The sequence below is a fragment of the Nesoenas mayeri genome (assembly GCF_963082525.1).
Source record: "Nesoenas mayeri genome assembly, chromosome: 10".
Lineage (NCBI taxonomy): Eukaryota > Metazoa > Chordata > Aves > Columbiformes > Columbidae > Nesoenas > Nesoenas mayeri.
In genome coordinates this window covers 17,115,383-17,135,354 of record NC_137560.1, presented here as the reverse complement: position 1 = coordinate 17,135,354, position 19,972 = coordinate 17,115,383, and positions in this window count along the sequence as shown.

Here is a 19,972-nt window from a genome sequence, read left to right as displayed (position 1 = left end):
GCAGGCAGAAGGGAGACAGAGTAAAGACCACCTATACATTCTCATTCTAACACCTATTCACACATCAAGGGAAGGGAATTCAGCAGAGAGGCCTTTTCAGAAACACAAGATGAAGAAAACTACTGAACAACCATAACAAAATATCCATGTACAACAGTTCTTCCCAGCTCTTGAAGCAGTGTCCAGAAGCCCCAAACCATTTGATCTGACAGTCAGAAGCAAAGCTATATCCAGAGTGCTCATGGAAATAAAAAAAAAATAATAATAATCTGGTTTTATCCAAATGCAGGAGGAGATCCTGAATCCTGAAGTCACAGTACGCATGGATCAGAGTGCTCAAGTGTTATGGGCCATCTCTTCCACTGTTTTTGTTTAACCTGGGCAAGAGCTGCAGCTTCCACAGGAAAACGGTGGACCAAAACGACCACTCAGAGCACAGATGCTGTGATCCAGGTCTGAATTTCAACAGGTCTTTGATGGTGAGGGGAGGGCAAGGCAACCCCACAGCCTGCTCAGCCACTCACAGGAGGATGCACAAAATGTTGCAGCTTTTCCAAAGAGGTCTTATACTGCTTATGTGGTGCCTCTGTCAAATTTTGCAGGACAAACGCATCTCTTTTCAGATCTTCCCACAAGTACCCACAGCATAAGATTTTAGGCGTGGTGGAAATAGCCTCAAATCTACCAGGCAACTTGGATCCCCTCTTTCACTTTTGCTTTTCTTAAATGAACACTTGGGAAATCACTGTTGTTGGTTGAATACCATTGTAAATCATGTGTTACCATTTTTCACAGAGAACCACTATAAATCAAACCCCTCTTTCAGAGGCAAAGAACAGAGAATAACTTCAAACCACACAGAAAGACCATAGATCCCAATATATCTATGAACTTCAGGAGAAAATTTGTATTCGCCAGGAATATTTTTCACTCTGGGCAGTGAGAAATCCATATGCCCTTTCCGTGGGTGTCCCAGAAAACAGGACATGCAAGTACAGCAGCCCGACTATTCTTTGGGGAAATTCTAGACAGTATTTCTCATTAAAGAGATGTTCCTGTAAATAAAGGAGACTACTGTATATCATTTCCCACCCGAGGCAGACACTTTAACACACACCCAAGAGGCAGGACTGCTCAGGCTCAGAATGTGAGTTAAGTCCTGGGAAGGGATCTGGAAAATGCCACCGCTGACAGCAGAGAGGGGAGAGGGGAGGCAGAGAAAGCTGATTTTAAATCACAGAAACAGCAGTCTGCATGTAGACTACATCATGCTGTGGCAGAAGTGAGGGGCACTGGTGTTCAATCTTCATCATTGTTAAATACCGGTTTAGCTCTCAAACGTGTGCCTGCCCTGGGTAGAGCTTAGCTCAACTGCTACAATCACCTGCACAGACAAAAGTTTGGAGTCATTTACAGGGCTCACAGAGTTTTACTTATTGCACATTTGTTCAAGGTAACAATCTTTTCCCTTTACTTCAGGGCACCATTCCCCTTCCAGACAGATATTTTAGCTCGAAGGTGACCTCAGTAGGCTCAGCTGGAGTTAGCTGGTCTTAAAAGGAGAACATTATCTTATTAAAATCACCAAAAGTTTATCCCTGTGGCTTTCAATAATCAGTCCAGGAGACACTTTAGGCCCTAATGCTACTCTTCTTAATCCTGTTGAGCAGCATTCTTCCTTTGCAACTGAAATCCTTCTTCCATGCAGAAGTAGCAGAGCCAGAGGTGAAACCTCCCTGCCTTCAGCCACCTAAATGCAAAGCATTTAGTGTAAAATGGCAATCTGTGCTCCTGCTCCAGTCAGGCACTGCAGAAAGAGAGAAATCCTACCTATATAGGTTTATAAACTACCACAAATCCCACTATGGAAACACCTTTTTCCTGCCATTATTTACAGAAGATGCTAGCAGTTTGTTGTTGCAGTACTCTAAGACATAGCAAACCACCCAAAAAACTATTTCCACATCTATTAAAGTTCATCTCACACTCAGTTGGCTTTGAAGCCCTAAAACCAAAAATGTAAATAACTTCACGAACACAACCTCCCAGAGGCCAACTGACTCCAGTTTATTCCAGAAGAACAGTTTGTTCAAATCTAATTAGATCATTTACAAGTTTTACAGCAAAGCCCTGAGTCATCTGTAAAACAAATTCAAACCCGTGTCATCAAGAAAGTTACAAAAGTTTTTGAACGAAGAGAACATAACCACGGTATCGGGAACAAATTTCTTATTTGACTTACAAACCAGACTCTTTTTCATTAACTTGTGTAAGGTGACCAGCAGAATTGATTTGACCTCAGAAATGGAAGTTTGCCATGTGGATGCAAGTTAATAAAAAAAGTCATCAAAAGAAGTGCTGAGAACAGGCACCCACAAAGCATTGGCAGCAGTATAAAAACCACACAGTAGCAAGCAAAAATATGATATACAAGTGACACGAAAGCAATGAACACAAAAAGAGAAAGCCTGGAGAATCCTGATACTACACTTCAAGCTGAGACTGCTCTACACGTCAGGAGGTCTGCACAGAGAAAGATGAACACTTTGAAGAAAGCAAGGCACTCCAGTTTCCCAATATTTCCTCTAGCAACTCCGTAGATGGGGTTACTCAACCCCTTGCATTATTTTTTCCACATGCAGGAACCTCGAAAATACTGTTCTAATGCGAGTTACTGTTCTGGGTGGGGAGGGAAGGGAAAAAACTTCACTTTTATGTGCTCCAGTTTCCCAAAGGTTTAACAGCTTCCATTTGCAACATAATAACTGCTTAAGTTAAAGAAAAATAACAATAAAATAACTTGAGTAGTATCAGAGGTTTCAGATTGGGAGTTTAAATTCATGGTACTGTGGGTGTTCCCTTTCCTAAGAGGAGATTTGCATAGTTGAAATTTGGCATGTCTCCAAAATGTTTGCTTCTCTAAGAACACGAGGTTACGAGGACAGCCTGTAGTGTGTGGCAGTTAGGACATTCCTCTGGAACAGGGAGTTAGGCTTAGCTGAACTTCTGCCTGGCCAACCTAGGTCCAAAGAAAAGGCATAAAGTCATGCCCTACAAACCCTGTTCTGGGTAGGCTGTTGTTCTTTGCCTCCCTGCTCAGCTCTAGACTGTTTCAGCTACTCTGCTTTCAGCGTCTGAAACAGCAACCTTTTTTTCCCTACTGCTTTCTATTTATATTGTCATACCGATGTCATTCCTCCAAAATTAAACATGAGCTATTTATTTTCTACAGTACCTACAGCACTACTTAGGAGTTATTGAAAGTAGCAGAGAAAAAAATATGTCAAAAATAGCCCATGTAGAAAGCTTCGGTATGGCCTTATGTTTACTCATTTGCACTAGGAACTAACTAAAAATAAAACTGCAGTGAAGCAAATACAAAATGCCTAACACATGAGTACATTTAGGCAATGCACTGACATCAAGTACTTTGAGGAGTTAGGCTTTTTTTTTTTTCCTTTGTTGTTTAAAACAACATCAAGCATGGATTAGCATCAAAGTATTTCCAAAATAACAATATGAGATAAAGACTAACTGAAACATGTTAGGAATAAACACCAGGTTTTTGTTTAATTGCCCAATACAACAACTTCTTACTCAGTTGCTTGCAGGTGCTCGCTACCAGCACCAGTCCATAACCACAAATAATAAGGTATCAAAACTCATTCAGATCCAGTGCTTTGGTTAGGATACCATTTGTGGTCTCCAAATTCCAGCACTGTCCCCTTTCCAGGGTACGTGTCCACACCTCATGCCATCAGCACTGCCAGGCTGGAAACCCCTTTCCCTCAAATGAGCGTCCACACTGCTCTGCAGGACAAACCCAAACAGTTGAAGTTGTTTAATGCTACATGTAAGTCAACATTTCTTTTGACCCACAGCTGGTTTTGCTCCCTCTATAGTCAGGAATCAGAGTTTTTAGATGCAGTGTCATCTATTGGGATTCCTGTGGATGGTTCTGTAGTAAATAAGTATTCATGTAGATACTCAAATGTTAGGGTGACATTACATTGGAGTAACCCTAGCCTGCTCATGAGCTAAGCAACCTTCCACTATTAGAAGCAAGGTTTTTAATGAAGGAAAAGAAAAACAACACTATGTCCCTTCTTTTTAAAGGCGATAAGAATGAACAAGCATTAAAAATAAATCCATAACACAACAATTTCTACCAGAAATATTAATAGTTCTCTCACCAAGGTAGTGGATGCATAATTGGACAGTAAGCAAATCATATTCTCAAAACCACAAAGGACTGGGGGGAAAAGTGCAGTTAAGCCTACAATTGCCAACTTTAATCGATCTTTTAGCACCCACCCAGTTAAACTAAAACATAAACACACATGACCTCTACAAAACAAACCCAGCATGGTTGGGTACAATTACAGGGTGTTTCCTAAGAGCACAGTTCACCTCAGGATAGTGTGTTCAACCCAGCCCTACATCTTGCTTAAGCCTTTTGAGACAGACAAGAGAAAATGTCATCTCAGAAGAGCAAAGACTCTCTTTAGTCTTAGTAGCAGGTTACATGGAGATAAGCACATACTGCAGCTACCCCACATTGACATAGTGTAATATCATGGTAAGGATCCCTAGTCCATTCCAGCTGTGAAGATTTTAGAGCTGTGGACTCTCAGGTGATTCACAAATACCCTGTCCCAAATTTTTTCAGTTCAGTGGAAAAGCCTAGACTTGTTCTCAGCTGCTTTTCCTGCTCTGTCACAGTACTCTGCCTCTGTTTCATGCCCTCATTGTTATTTAGCACTAACAAAGCCATTCAGATGCCCTTCTGTTCAGTCAATAGAATAATTTTTCTATCTGACTTCAGTGATTATTACCTTGCCTTCCAGGGATGTCATGTCATCTGTATCCCCCAGGGAACAGAGTGCATATTAGGTACCTAATCCACACTTGCAGAAAGAAGCATTGCAAATACCTTTCACTCACTGGACAATTTAGTATGTGGTAGCTCATTTAATACGCAGCACAGTAACTGCTTAGAAACAGTTCCCCAGTCCCATCTCTTCCACTGTTAGGAACACTACAAATAAATGGAAGTCCTGCTCTTGACAGAGCTGGAACAGGAGGCAAGGGTCAATAAACCTCAGTCAGGAGCCTTGTGTAAGATAATAGGCATAAAACAACATAGCTTTGACTGATAAGACCTTGCTATAAGGTCATACAGCAGAAAACGTGTGATAGATTCTAATCACAGTAGAGGAGATAGATCTGTTTCTGTGTGATCTTGTGAAATGTGGTCATGAACAAGGCATATTGGCTTGGACAAGTTGTTAGAATGAGCATCCACAAAAAATGATTGAAATTTTGCTTCAAAACTAGTGTGTTTTGAAGTAAATATAGCACAAAGTTCACACTTTTGAGTGAGAACCAGATGAATGAGAAATAAAATATTTGTGTTGAAAGCTTTGGGCGCAACATTCCAACAGAAATAAAAATATTTAGATTTTATATTACAAGCATGCTAATTTTGTGGATGAAAAGGAGAAAAGTTAATTTTCAAGGAACACCACAACTGATGACTGAAGTCTCCATTGCAAAGAGTCATAAAACTCCAACAGTCACTTGGCCACAAGTGCCCAACCATGCTCATTTCTATTCATCAAGTATATTCTGGATTTAAGTTTGGTTCTCGAGTTTCTGCCAAGGTTTGTACAAAACCTAAACCTCAAATGTAATGAAAGAAGGTTGAAAGAAGAGATCTGGCAACAACCTTTCAGGTTTTATTCAAGTATTGCTTTAATTATGGAGGAAAGTGGACCTGGACATCTGTCAACACTTTAATATACTGTCTTCAAGTGTGACCACATTGTTTAACTCCTTCAAATAAAATTGAAGTGTTTATTTTGCAATACAACTCAAAAGATTTAAACAGATATATCTATCTATCTATATATATATATTTTTTTTTCCTGAGCATAGATATCAAGGAACAGATTAATCAGAAATAAAATCTAATCCAAAATAAACCAAGATCAATCCCCTTGTGAAATTTTTGGCTTCTTCTAAACAGAGAAATTGAGATCTTCCTCTAATAGCTCCTCTCTCTTTTTAATTGCCTTTCTCCCTTCTGAACCTATAGACCTTTCCCAGGTGCCATTAGTTAGAAACTTGCCCTTTTGAAGCACTTTGAAGTTAGTATCTTAGAGATTTTTTGGAATAAATGTACAAAAACATTTCGACTTGAGCTAGAGTCGCTGGCTTAACATTGTGTATGCTAAACAGCCTTGTACAAGACAAGCTCTTACATTATACAGAGACCCAATGACTCTATGAACATTAAGAAAAAGTCTTGCAAAGCCTTTACTCTGTGAAGGCAGGAGAAAATTACGTGTGCATGCAAGACTAGGAGTGGAGGAAGTAGAGCCTGTAGCTAATACAATTCCTTTTCCCGTACTCAACATAGTAACAATTAGTTACTGCAATCTGGAAAACAAGCAACTAGAATTAAATTTCGCTAGATTCATTGCTTAGAGTTTATGTAAGCAGCAGAACTTTTCCTCTTGGCTAGATGTTTCATATTCTAGTGGTGGCATATCAAGCCACCTCACCAGTGTCCGCTCCTAATGTCTTGACTGAGGCCTGAATGGTTCTATAATGACTCTAATCCAGGCTTTCTTCTCCTGAATTATATGCCTTTCTAAAGACATTTCCATGAAACTTTGGTGTCCACCCTCTTAAGTATACTCCTGTTCTTCAGCTCTCTTGGCTTCGTGACTGGCATGTCTTCAGTCCTATGCATGTCCTGCCCACATCTCATTGAATTTGTCAGCCACCCAACATCTGAGGAGAGCTATGCCTTCATATTTCATTTTTAATGGTTTCATTTCTACAAGTTAATACTTTGTTCTTCTCTGATCCGTCCTGCTCCTCCCTCAAAGGGGAAAAAAAATTGAAGGGTACTCCCCAGTGGAACTAATTTTCATCACCATTGGCACTTCTACAATTGAGTGCTGCTCTCACTCCATTGATCTAGTGAGGGAGATGAGAGTTCTTTTGCCAGCAGATAGGTTAGCAGATCCTTAGATTTCCTGGTAATACGCTTTCTTAGTAGGACTGTGCAGGTGAGTAATCAAATCCCTCTTGCTCATCTAATGATGACAAGGACATTCAAATGAGTTTCTTTTTCCCTCCAGCACCTGCACCCTTACATATTGGATAAGCTATCCTTGCAAGTTTGTATAGTACTGATCATTCCTGAGCCATGCAAATCACATGTCCTCTCTCGGTGGTTGTCCTCTGGGCATGACCAGACCATAGCCTGGATGCAGAAGGAAGAGCTACGCCACAGACCACTTTCTGGCTTCAGAGCTGAACTCTGTCACTCTCCACAGCTGTCCTGCTACCTGGTCCCCTACTTTCCTCCTACCACACAGGAGCTGTGATAATGGAAAACAAGGGGGAAAGAGCCTGTTTTTGTCACCTGGAAGGCTCAAATGATACTGTTTCCATGGTTATTTCTTGCTATATTTTCTGTATGAAATATGTTGTGTTTTCTCTCATTGACACCTCAGAGGGACACTTCAACCACTAATGCTCTCTTCAATATTCAATTATCAAAGTCAGTTACACAAAGCCTCACCTTGTTGTTCTTTGTAAAAAAAAATTACATGCTTGGCTAGATCAACAAAACCAAGGGATGCTGCAGCTCCTGAGATTTAGAACACTATTGTAAACCAATAAGCAAATTTGGAGATATATTCATGGCATTGCACTATTGGCATCATCAGGCTATGAACTAGGCCTTCAAGTGAGAGAAACTGTTGTTGTGACACTCAAAACAACTAGACTCACCTTTCCATTATCATCCTGTACTATTTTTTTTCAAATTATCAGCGGTTTATTCAGTAAAAATGCTGAAACATAGACAACCACTGCACAAAGAGCTTGCTCAGCTATTGAAGAACCAGCCTAGGACAGGAATTATTTCAGGTGAGTAAGTTAGGCATGTAGGTACCTTGTATTTAATAGGGAGATGTGGCTATCCTGAGGATTTCTCCATCCCAAACTCCAGAAGATAACTACTAGTCACATCCTCCAACTAGAGCACATCATTACAGGGCTGCTGCTTTGAACAAGAGCAGAAGGGCATGCCTTTAGAGAATACGCTGCAGTTTCTTCTCAAATATGAGATCAGAGCAACTGAGTATGAAGTTATCATTTTTATATTGCCATTTCTAACCATGACCATATTTCTTGTCATCTGTTTCACTTCAAGAAGATTGCATTTGCAACCTGGTCAGCTTCGTGCTTTCTGGAGCAATGCAGCCTGACCTCCAAGTCCCATTCTAGGGTATGGGCAAAGTAGCGTGTTTGATGACACTTAAGTACAGTTTATTGTCTGAAGAATCCTATCCAGAAAATGTGTTTCAAATATACAACATATAAACAGTTGTACCTGAAACCTGTCTTTTGCAGAATTCTTGTTCCTTAGTTAACTTTACAGACAATCACTAAATCACGAAGTGGTCTTTACAGCACTAGTGTTAGAGGAGAAAGAGACGCTTTGGTACAATAACTCAATGGATAAGTCGAAAGATTTGTTCCATGCAAGAAGGTACTAACCTGGGATTAAAAACCCTGAGAGTCCTGCCCTCTAATGGATGATATGCGCCTGTATATGATTTATTGGAAACACTTCACAAAATATTATAGAACATCATGTTACTTTGAGATGTATGCATTTCATTACTCATCATGAGTGTCAGTCAATGACAAATAGTTGCAGTTTCCACTGCACAGAGCCTATAAATATACAAGTACTTATAACCAGAAAAAAAAAAAAAAGATACTATTTTCTATGTGCTTGCTTCCTCCTGGGAAAAAAAAATCTCCCTATGTTCAGCACTAGCCCCAGTCTGATCTTCGCTGTAGCCATCAAACATGCAAACTGACTTTGGTACTACATGGCACCTATCAGAACTTCATTTTTAATGCACCAATACATTGCACTTGAAACATTAGAACAAGCAGTTCAAGAGATTAACATCTCCATTAAAAGTAATCACAGGCAGCATTTTACAGCGATTGATGAAGTAGCAAGATCATTTTGTGTTCTTCACTTAAGTATCTGAAAGTCTCTAAAAGCACATCTTGCATCATGAAATGCACTTGGAATCACTGCCTTATCTGTACAAATCACCAGGAAAATATTAAGGTAACTACTCTCAGAGGAAGAAAAAAAAAACGGACTCAAATGTTCACGCTGCTCTAAATAATTAAGCATAAGCAGCAGAATTGAGAGACTGGCAGTGCAGATGTTTTTCCATGATGTTAGTGCAGCCAATGGGCTGCAGATTTCTCAGCTCTCCTGGTTCTTCAGCTGCTTTTAGCAGTTTCACATTCACATTCCATTAACAAGGAACGGTTAATTCTGTCAACTGCACCGCTTTGAAATTCGCTGCAAACAAACCAACAAAAAAACCAACCAATTTCTAACTGCATGCCTTTTCCTGTGTGAAATAATAACTTCTCCTAGTGACAGAAATTCTGCAGTGAGTACTGGTAAACCTTGCTTTGCTGCAGCCTCCTTTAAACCCAAACAGCAAAGCCAAACCCTGATGTTAATAACAGTTATGCCTTTGCTGAAATTACTGGAGTTGGAGTACCAAAAAGGTAGAACTTGATTAGATACATATCTTTTTCTTAATATGGACAAATCCTGCTTAAATATATATCAGCACAACCCACCAACTGCAACATAGTTACATGGCTCTCCTGGCATATGTACTGAGGTTTGTGCTTAAAGCTACCTATAGCCGAACAGGCTTGTCACTAGAAGTACAAACCACAAACTCAACATATCTTAACATGTATAGTATATTTAACATTACATCCCAATTTGTTTTCTGAGCACAGACATCCTCTTTGGCATAATCCTGTCCTGTGATTTTATTCTTTTAAAAACATAGCAAGGCACATTTCGGAAGGCTTCAACTCCCTGTGTGCTAATGAGGATCACATCACTTTCTCAAACGGAGTACAGCATGCACACAAGCCACTAAAATTTTACCGTTGAATTATTTGCACCATATCTAATTAAACCACCTAAAAGCCATTGTGAGAGGCTACAAAAATAAATAAATAAATCTTCATAGTACTCACAGGCCAGGAAGCACCTCATGTTCGTGGTTATTCTGTCACGACAACGTTAGAGCTGTTGACTACTGTGCACCAAGCTCTCCTGGGATGAATCCTGTTCTAGGAAAGGCAAGCCCTTGTCACCAATCCTGTTGGCTTTACTTCATTACTCTGAAAAACAGGTTCTCTGGCAGCAAGCAATCCTTATCTGTGTGGACTGTTAAGGGTAAAGAACCATTCCCTTCTTGCAACATAACTGGATGTCTGTCTAGAAGCATAAAGCAAACTTCAGGGACCCAGTAAGAACTTGTAGGAGGACCCAGAGTCTTCCAGAGCTTGTTAGAGTGACAGCAGGTTTTCCTCTTCCCCAGTGGCTGGCTGCTCTGCATCTTCTATTGCAAAATACTGGAAAGGTCTAGACCAGACCCCAGTGCTTCAGACTCCTCAGTGTGGCCAAGATGAATTCTATAACTTATTTTACACTGACAAATTCCTTTAATTCTTCAGGCTCAATAACACAAAAAGGCACAGATATTTTTAGTTTATGAAGTGAGGTCTTCTAAAGCTCATACTTAGATACAAAAGGATGAGAACAAGGATACCAACACATAATGGTATATAAACATTGAATTCCTAGATCCTATCCTGTTAAGTACAATCCTGGATAGAGTTACATAAACTGTTTTTACCAAATTGATATTGCACAACTGTAAGTAGCCATTACAATTTCACAACCATTTGTCAATCCTAAGGCAGTGTGGTGCATACAACTCTTGCATCAGTAAATCCCAGGCAGCAAGAACCTCAGCCTGGTTGGGTAGACTATAGATTTTTTTTTTCATCTGGCTGAAAAGGCATTATTCTGGGTAGCTGCCCTGCTTTGAAGAGCAGATTTTAATTGATCTAAAAAAACAACATTAGAAATAGGGAGGGGAAGAGTTGTATAGGAAAGTTACAATGAGATGTGCTTGTCTCACAGCTTAGCCAGGCCCCTTCTAAGAAGGCAAGGAGGCTACCAGAACATGTGTCCAGAATGATTTTGGCTTGAAGTCCCCCAAGGCCTCTCCTCCGATAGATACAGGCAAATAGGAAAGCAGTAGCATTTAGAGTCAGGGTTATACATTATACAGCGTGCTTCCTGATTCCACACAACCTCAGCAGATACCTTGAAGACAGAGGACACAAGACCCTGGAAAGGAGACCCTGACTTACAGGGCCACCTCCTCGCATCGTTTGTCTTCTAATTTCATTACGACATTCACTGCAAGTCTCTGGAGGAAAGCCACAAACCAAACAAAAGGGGCATAAACTGTCAGCAATGTTATAGTCAAGGCTGCTGATAAAAAATATGCACAAATATAAAAGAAGTAGTAATGAAAGAAAGAAATTTGGGTCAATGTGCCCTTGTTGCAAGTAATCCATGCTCCAACATGTCCTGTAATATTGTTTACATTCTCAGATGTGACTGTAATCAGAAACAGCCATGAACCATCCACCCTGAAGTCACGACATATGTCCTGATGTTCCAGAGATATCGGGTGGGCCCAAAGATGGGAAAATAGAAAATCAAAATCTAACCCCCTGGATCATTTGATTTTGCACAAGTACAAAAAATAGGAAGCTCCTCAAGAAAATGAATTTTTATCTCTCTATGCTGAATGCAAAAACATAAAATGAGATTTTTTTTTTTTTCTGAAACTAGTGATATATTGTCACTAACCCATAACTTAGTTTGATTTAAATTATATTCATAAAAGTAGCCTGGCTGTTTAGTTCCAAGAATCATGTTTCAGTCTTGGGATGTTTTATTTAATGGACTAACACAACTTCTTGCATCTTGAGAAGTAAATATAGAATTACTGTAATGTTGGCAAATACATTTAAAAACATTTCCCGGAACACTTCAGTAACAAAGCAGAAGCTGAAATGTCAACCATTTACAACAACTTAGAAAATAACCTTAATTAATGAAAAAGTTAATTATTGAAAAAGTGAGCAGAGCCCAGCCTGGACCAAGATTACCTACTCCTCTCTAAGGGAAATAGTTGAAGATAGCAGACTTCAAGGCAAAAAGCATCGACTGTAAGTGAAAGAGTCAGAACTGACAACTCCCTGCTTTTCTCAATCCTCAGCTCTTCTTCACAGAGACAGTGTCTTGACAGAAGGCAGTCATTTCTGGCATCAGCTATGAATGAACTAGCTCATTATCAGCAATTTTACAACTTCCTGTGCTTAGGAACAAAGTGTCCCAAAAAAGAATTGCTGTGCTTGTTTCTCTATCCTTAAAACTGCTGCACAGGCTTATCCAGCACAAGGAAAATAGATGTTAGCAGCTTTAATTTGGACAGAATCAATTCAGGTGGCAATATGGGTAGAGACGAACAACAGGAGAGGTCCAAACAGCCCCTAGTCCAAGAAGGGGGACGGGGAGCAGCCTTCTCACCTGTTGAGTGCATCATCAGTTGAGCCAGAGGGATCTGATGTTAGACCAGTCCCACAGCAAACAAACTCCGGGAGCTTCAATAAAAGTAGGAAATAAAGTTAAGAGTAGATACACCATTTTTTAGCTTGGGCAGCATTATTTCCTGGGAGCCACTGCATTAATCATGTGTAAACAACAGCATACAAGTGGAACCTTAGCCTGATCCTGGAGCAAGGCAAGGGGGTAAGAGACCACAGGAGATGGACACTGTTCAGTGCTCAAGTACATCTCAAGATGACTCAGTCTACACTGCTCCCATTGTAATGTAAGCAACACAACAGAAATATCCAGCTACTCGGTGACCTGTAAATATTTACACAGGAGAAAAGCCTTCATATGCAAAATACTTGCTCTATTAGGAACTGCAACAAACTTCCCACACAAAGCAGATATTTCACTCTTGAAAGCAATGAGCCCACCTCACCTACATCCTAACACAGCTTCATCTTTGTCTTGGTAGGCATCTCCCATGAAGTTCACATAAGGAAGGAAGATACCCTGAGCTGGAGTCAACACAAAGGTATGGTTAAAAAGCTGCTTTTTATGGTCTTCAATATTGGTTCAATGACTAAGTTATCATGATAAGATGTCCATCTAAATATGAAGAGGAGAGCACAGAAACAGAAGAAAGATATCTAAGGGTATAATGCTGCAGGAGTCCTGTGTTAAAGTACATTATCAAAAGTCAGAGCTGGCTGGTAGAGACAAACTGGTCTCAAAATGCTCACAGCTAATCAGTTTCACCAAGGCTATTTTACAGTTAGAGGGACTGACGAACAGATGGCTGAAGTGCAATGCAGCACACTTGCAGTCAAGCCAAACACAGAAGTTTTTTGCCCCAGTGTAATCCTCTGCATACAGACAAAATGGTCCCTTTTTCCAGCACACCTTCATAGTGAGATGACACTGATCTCAAAGGAGTAAACCAGCCATCTAAACTGAGGAATCCCTTAAAAAAAAAAAATCAAAATCCATGTTTTCTTCATAAAAATAAATCCCTCTATTGGGTCCAGCAACAGCAAACACATAGGGAGGACTCAGAGAAGCCAGCCCAAAACCAGAGGGAAGGGAGCAGAAATTACATTTGCAGAGCAGGAAGCAGACACTTCTGGCAATGGTTCTGCTCAGCCACCAGAGCGCCTGGAGGAGGATTATGCAAGAAATAAACTCTCAGCTTAAAGTATGTAAACTGATAAAACAGCCTTGCTTTGATGCTCGCTCTGCAAGAAGCATTTCAGCTGAATCAATACACAGCACTATTCTTTCACTATAGTTACACTGCAGTGTCTGCAGAAATATTTTCACATTTCAGCTGTAGTGTTTATTTCAGAAAGTGCAAAGTTTGTGGTGCTTACATTCTGAAGATGCAATCTGTAGTGGTACATTGCTGCAACCACTCAAACTTTGTCATGGGATGAGTGATATAGGATTCAGCCTTCTGTAACGAACAGCATGCCAGATTTATGTGCATATTGTATTTCTCCAGTAAGAATGCCTGATTTTCTACAGAAACCACAGAGAGATCCAGGTGGAGAAGTATTCAAGATATGACAACCACCTATTGTAGATTATATCAGAAAGTGAAACAGCAGCTGAGCTTACTATATGGAGAAAGAATCAAGTTTAGTCCATGGGCTTTTCAGAGCATCCAAAAAATGATCATCCATTTTAAAGAATCCTAGCACATCACTGTTTTGCCATGCCAAAGTTTTTCTATTTGGCAAAATGAAACCAATAGGGAACATAGAGCTGTGGATAACTGTCAAAACAGGGAGGACAGGCAAGCAGAAGACATGCTGAATTTTTGAGTGCTCCAGTCTTTGAGTAGACTTGTATTCTGTTGAAGTTCACCTCCCATTTGGCACTTCTACCTAAATGCAAGTCCTTTGCTGTGACCTAGGTACATCAGTAGTTATTGGAGAGGCAGGGCAAACAATGACCTTTTTTGCCTCCATGATAGAGGTTATAATTTAAAAAATAAACAGTTTTATTTAAGGGAAAAGGAATCTCAAAACCTCTATCACAGTCAGTATTTGGATTTATTCATCCTCAGAAAGGCTGCTGCTGGTTACCACAGTGTATATCCAGACAGAAAATGCCTCACTTGCTTTTCCTGTGAGCCTTCTGTGTTTTTCCTTTTCTGCCTCACTGCTCTATTGCTCTTCTGTCCTGATGCTCCTTTTGCTGGATGTTGCAATACCTTTTTCTCATTTGGCATTTCTACACCAAGGTGAGAGCATCCTATAAACCATGAACCAGCCCGATTGTACAGGCTGCAGCTTCTGCACGTGTTAGCAGGTCCAGACCCTCCTGCTGTACCCTCAGTGATCTCAGTACTGAGGATTGCTGCTTCAGCTGGAGCTCTATGAAACACCGTCACATTTTCCATAGCACAGACTTTTGTTTTCTAAAGCCTTAAGAGGTGCAAATATTTGGATGGCTTCTAAAACTAAATCAGGCTGCTGGATAAGAGCTAGCTAACATCTTCAGGTGCTCTCAGCCTACCGCATTAGCCATTTAATTCTCCATATTTGAAATATTTTGCAATGGTTTCTGTGCCCATGCAGTTGATGTGATTCATCAAGCAGCAGCAGATTTCAGCTGAAGAGAAACCTGTTTAAGGACTAAGGGCAGCAGCAGCACCAGCAGAGCTGTCAGTGGAAGTTCTTGTTTCCTTGTATCAACACAAAGCCATATGACAGGGTGCACAGCATTCCCACTTTGAGTTTTGTAGAGATTCTCCACACTACATATGCTTAAGAAAGCCATTTGAAAGCAAAAAGATTGAAGCATGCTGCTGTGACCTTGGGTAGTGCTCCATTTGGGGAGCAGTGCATGAAAAGCAGTTTTAGCTACATCACATTTCAATTGTTTCCATTTAAAGTTGTCTGTAACTTTCAGTTTGGAAAAAAATGTTCAGAAGTGCTGATTTCTGCACTAATATGCAGAGCCAAAGTTCAGCTCTCTTTTTTCTCCTCCTTTATCATCTCCTCCATTATCATCAGTGCTCCAGACTGACTGAGCAACAACGCTGCAGGAATGAGACGGGGAAGAGAGGGGGAGGCTGATGACAATGTAGAGATTGGAAAATTTCCTACCTATCTCCGTCCCAGAGTTCTTTGAAAGTTTTTCTTCTTTTGATGATAGCATCCCAGTTCCCCACTTCATTCATTACCTTCATTTCCAAACACTTTTAAAAAAAAAATTTTGATCTGAGCATCACTCTTCATCTTCTGTTTTTAATATATTTTTTGACTGATCATGCTCTTCACTATTCTGTTTTGCCTTCTTCCCTGAGCTCTGTTTTCATCCTCTTTTCTGCAGCTTGTTTTTCAATTATTTCTCTTTCTATGTTTTTTGTGATTTTATTTATTTATTCTCCGTAGTTTTAATCTTTACATTTTGTAAGCCAAGAGTTATAAACTCTGCTTTCACTGACCAATCCCTTACTGCTGCTGACATGCTTCTAGAACACATGCTCTCTTTGTGTTGGTTGGAAAGAACTGCTGTCAATGCTGACTCCATTTATTTACTCTACAATGTGACCTTTCTGATCCCAGATGATTTGTTTAGGACGGCTTTCCATGGCAAGAGGTAGCACCTTCTCCCTGTTACATTTTGACCTCTTTGCCTTGCATCTCTTTTTGCTCCAACTTATGGAAACAAGTCAGAACATCATGTGGACTGTCGAAACAAGAGGCACAGCTCAGCAGCCTGATGCTGCTCAGTAAGTGCAGTTCATGGGCTCTCTCCAGAGAGATTTGCCAGTTTTTATTACGCAAGAGTAGGGTAAGTCAACACGTATGACCTCAGCAAGCTGTCAGAAGGTACACGGTCAAACTGGAACAAGATTGCTGAATCCTGAGAGGGACGTTTTTCCCCTCTCAGTGGAGCAAGGGTCATCTCCCTTGGGGTGGGATGTAACTCAAGTACTGCCAAAACGTCCATGGGAATTGCATCAGTTGGGCGGGTATAAAACACTTGTAACAGATGATGACAAAAGCACTTGGGAACAGACTCTGAACATCAATTCTGCATTGTCCTTTTGTGTGTAAATCACACAGTTACTGCTTCATATTTTGTGTAATTTTTTTGAGTTGTTTGTCAGTACATTTGTTGCTGCTGTTGAATAATATTACTTTGGAGGTCAGCTAGATAACTTGGTTTCTGACGTTACTCATATTTCAGTTTGCCTCTTCAGTTAGATGTAAGAGTCTGCTACACTTATCACCACACTCAAAGCAGCAAAAAAAAATAAATCTATCCTTGCTGTAAAGGCTCTGCAGCCTGTACAGAAGTAATATGGGGAACATAAGGTGGTTATGACCCATGCATATACAAAATACTCCTCCCTCTCTTGATGCACTGCCTTCCTGCAGAACCTGCCAGCTGCCCTCCTTCAAGGATTCACAACAGATAGATACCCAAAAAGTGGGCCACTGCAGTAAATATATGGGGTCCCATGTCAACTGCACTAGTTCCTTACAGTTCATCATTGTATGGCATGGCAGGTCAACTCCAGAACTCACAGTTAAGATTAGAAGTAATGAACTTAAACCATCATGCACCCTCAAATCCCACCCACACACCCCCCCAATACCAGTAATGCTACACAAAGCTGTTCACAATGTGGTGTTCTGAGCTGCGCTTCTGTTACATAAGAGGTGTGGGTACTTAAAAACCAAGGCAACTTATACTAGAACACTCTGTAAATTAAAAATCACTCCCTCTGCAGCTCTGACAAGACTATCAAGCAGTCCCTCCTGCATGCACAATTTGAACAAAGCAATCCTGCAGGACAGAGGAAGAGTCAGTGCACTTGGCATTTCAACTTGTCTCCACACAGACGACATGGGCAGGAGGAAGAATCGACATTCTGCCTTGTACAGCTACCTCCTGACATTTGCAGGAGTTTCCTCTGCTATTTCTACATTGCTGCATGTAACAGAAGAAATACATTACCCTTTGCTGAAAAAGTTCTTCAGCAACCTGCTCCTGTTTTGATTGGCACAGACCTTGATAGGACTCTGGGAATTTGGAAGCTTGAGAGAATTTGCTTCTTGTGCATTGCTGGCACAGCCAATACAGCCTTCCAAGCCCTGTAACAACTCCTCCTTCCCACATAATGTTTTCCCAAACATTTAGCCATCTCAAGGCCCTACTTGGATCTCTGCAAATGTTTATCATGTTGCTACCATCATCCTCTGTTGCGCTGCCCAAGTGCTTGCCTAACGTCTGACTCCTGAAAAAGCATGGCTGTTTATAAAAGCTTTAAATGATGCACGTAGTGATGAGACACACTGGATTCAGCACACTGTGTCCAAAACTTTACTATTAAAAATAGTCTGGACTGCATCACTGCATGTGTTCTGATCTAGAGAATTTGTGTGCTCTCACCAGTGCCTCTAGTAAATAATTGACTGTTTAATATGATGAGTGTCAGAATAATTTAACATTTATCTGTCTAGAGTTGTTGTAGGTTTTTAACCCTTAGCTGCCTCAGACCAATCTCCCCTTTGTAACAGACTACCAACCAAAGAGGTGGAGAGGAAGAGAATAGTGACTTCTGGTCACCTTTCTGGGTCTCTACATGTTCAATGCTGACTTGCTGCCACAATGATACAGAGCCACACAGCAGCTTCAGTGATGTTTCAGACCAGTATATCCACATTTTTTACCACCCCCAAGGATCCCCAGTGAGTTCCAGTAGGGGACAATCCATCAGTTCTTGCTTCTCTCACCATTAGGCTTTTTCCTTTGATTTGCCACATTTCCAGGAATTTCTCATTGGCAGGTTTCCAAGTTCTCCAAGTTCTGCAGTGAAACAACTAATTTTTCTTTATAGAATATTTAGGTAGTTTTTCACAGCTCTCCTGAGGACTTTGCACTGGGTAATTAAATACAAAGAGAACAATGACAACAAAAAAACTTCTCCATGAATCTTCCTATGCTGAAAATACTCACTGCAGATCTTGTCCTTTCTTTCCTTTTGCTCCATTTTAAGTTACCCTCCAAAAATATCCTTCACTACCTTCCTCTCCGAAATGCCTTCCCTTCTCTGGCCCTCTCTAATCTTCCCGTATCTCTGCAGAAGTAAAAAGGGGGGTGGCTGCTATGCTTTCCTTTGCCATTTCCTGAGTTCTTACAATTGAATTAAATGTATCGTCTAAAGCTGATGAGAATCCTGCTGCGAAGTTCAGAATCATGTAATTGCTACTAGGTTACACCACTAGCTACATGAAAGGGATTGGTTCCAAACGTTCATTTTGAGCTAATGAGCTATATCAACTTACTTGAGAGTTTACATAAGATTTTAATATAATCTAATCTCATTTACAGCTAAGAAATATCCTAGAAGATGTTTCAAAAACACACTGCAGTCATTTTCTCCCTGTCTCACATCATCCTTCAAGAAGTCCTCACTAGTTGTTGCAGCTGAACACTAGCAATTTATTTCTTTTTAGATTTTTATATTCTGCCTGTGCTTCAATAACTTCCTATCTGTTATCTGTCTTCACAGTTCACCTGTCCTTCCAGAATAATCAAGGGCAAGGAAAAAACAAAAACCAAACACATACACAGCCCCCCCATCCCCACTACAGAGTTGATTTCACTAACTTTGTGCCAGAGTTCAGAGATATCAGGACTGTTAGGCACATTAGATGATACTAAGATAACTGTCCTGTTTGCAAACTGAACTCTGGTAGCCCAGAACAGAGATAGTGTCCATTTTCTCCTTGCAAAATGTCATTGATAATAAACCACTGCATACATCACATCAAAGATACTCAAGGAACCTCAGCCACCAGCACACAAGTTGAGGTGCTGGTAGAGCAAACCCTGGGAGGTCAAGGAACTGATACAAAGATGAAGGTAGTGGAACTTCGCTTTTAATATTGCAGTCTCTTTATACTGCAAGAAGAACAAACACACTTTTGTCCTCTTCAAGAAACACCGTGCCACATTTCTGTGGTATTTGTTTGTTTTTCCAGACCGTATGGAATTCCTTTCCTTATTTATGTATTTTGGATGAATCTGTTAGCAATAGATATTCAATATCCACACTCCTAAGACAGCAGCCACATAATTTCATTTCCAGGTTTGTAGGAAACCAGCACAGACGTATAAAGAGCACATTTCAGTATTTATGAAGTGCTTGCCTTTCCATAAAGAGTGAGAATCTGGTTATCATCATAACTGTTCATTAAATCCAGAACACAGTCACAGGTGAAAAACAATTAATCCAGAATAGTAAGTTTTTAAAAAACTAACCCTTGTAGGACCAGGCCTGTGTCCTTTTATACTAATCTTAAACACACTAGAGTCTGGAAGATTCAAGAGATTCAGGATTACACCTGAACAGCACAGCTAGCACAAGCCCTAGGGAGCTGCTGG